Source organism: Piliocolobus tephrosceles, chromosome 12 (genome assembly GCF_002776525.5).
Source record: "Piliocolobus tephrosceles isolate RC106 chromosome 12, ASM277652v3, whole genome shotgun sequence".
Lineage (NCBI taxonomy): Eukaryota > Metazoa > Chordata > Mammalia > Primates > Cercopithecidae > Piliocolobus > Piliocolobus tephrosceles.
The window spans coordinates 3,172,684-3,174,266 of record NC_045445.1 but is presented as its reverse complement, the minus strand read 5'-3'; the positions used below and the strand labels follow the sequence as shown (position 1 = coordinate 3,174,266).

At 36.3% G+C, this 1,583-nt stretch overlaps 1 non-coding gene across 1 annotated transcript; it reads left to right on the top strand.

The window, feature by feature from the left end:
* Positions 1-1,048: 1,048 nt before the first annotated feature.
* LOC111536021 lies at positions 1,049-1,155 on the top strand. Its single transcript, XR_002729626.1, has one exon. It is a non-coding gene; the product is annotated as a U6 spliceosomal RNA (small nuclear RNA).
* Positions 1,156-1,583: the final 428 nt, after the last annotated feature.

Sequence of the window (1,583 nt, the reverse complement as noted above, 5' to 3'; positions counted from 1 at the left end):
CCTTTTGAATTTAGTCAATAAGTTAACACACAGAATTTCTTTGGCAATATTAATTTTTACAATCCTTTCACAACATATTTGACCTTTTGTCTTTATCTTATCTAACTCAAAACAATCCTTTAACCCTAGGCAAGAATTTACATTTCCACACCTTCTTATAATCTTGTATTAAAAACACACCTTACTGTTCTTACACACCTTGCATGTAAATTTATTTCTAGTAGTTTCAATTACATGTTATAATGGTAGCTCCTAGAAATTTTTAACTGTAATGTAAAACCTGGTAAGTCGTTTTAATTATGTGCTAGGTACAGCCAAGTTTGACTCCTTCCAGCATAATTAAGGGTGCGGTTAGTTCCATATGTCCCCAGGCCCTACCAATTGTGAAGCAGGCAAGTTAAATAGTTCTCAAAAATCAAAAAATCAGTTATAACCTTAAAACATTTAGCAAACCTAGTATCTGACCTGCATAATTTAGTTCACCTATTAATATTTTGACAACATCTGCACTTTACCAATAACCTTTAAGGCTGTTTTTATTTCTCAAAGATTACAGTCAAGTGAACTAAAAGGTACCAGAGCTTTATCTTCCCTTTAAAAAATATTTGATCCAAGCACTTCTGTTCCTTTAGGCCAATTAATTAGAACTCTTTTTCATAGACACCACACATACAACACATATATGGCTACAGAGACAGGTAGAAGAAAACCCAGTTGCCATAAGATTTTTTGTTTGCCAATCTCCTAATTGAATTATTGGCCTCCAGGTGGAGTCCTTTTAAGAGACAGGGCTCAGAAAACTTGTAGCTTCTAAGGCCTAGTAAACAGACATAGGTGGGGTGAAAACAGATTTTGAGAGGGATCTATCTGCTTTTACTTCCTGGGGTTCCAGGAGGAAAACAGAGGTCTCCCCATTCTCATGTGTGTATTAAGAGTGACAAGGAAAAATAGAGAAAAAGAATTCAATCGACTGAGAAAACCCCTTTTTCCAGCAAAACAAGGTCCAAGAAAAGAAAAACATAAAGGCCTTTTAAATATACCTATAACTGTGCTTGCTTCGGCAGCACATATACTAAAATTGGAATGATACAGAGAAGATTAGCATGGCCCCTGCACAAGAATGACATGCAAATTCATGAAGAGTTCCATATTTTTTTGCAATCTCCTCATCTGACAAAGGGCTAATATCCAGAACCTACAAAGAACTCAAACAAATTTACAAGAAAAAAACAAACAACCCCATCAAAAAGTGGGCAAAGGATATGAACAGACATTTCTCAAAAGAAGACATTTATGCAGCCAACAGACACATGAAAAAATGCTCATCATCGCTCACCATCAGAGAAATGCAAATCAAAACCACAATGAGATACCATCTCACACCAGTTAGAATGGCAATCATTAAAAAGTCAGGAAACCACAGGTGCTGGAGAGGATGTGGAGAAATAGGAACACTTTTACACTGTTGGTGGGATTGTAAACTAGTTCAACCATTGTGGAAAACAGTGTGGTGATGTCTCAAGGATCTAGAACTAGAAATACCATTTGACCCAGCCATCCCATTACTGGGGATATACCCAAAG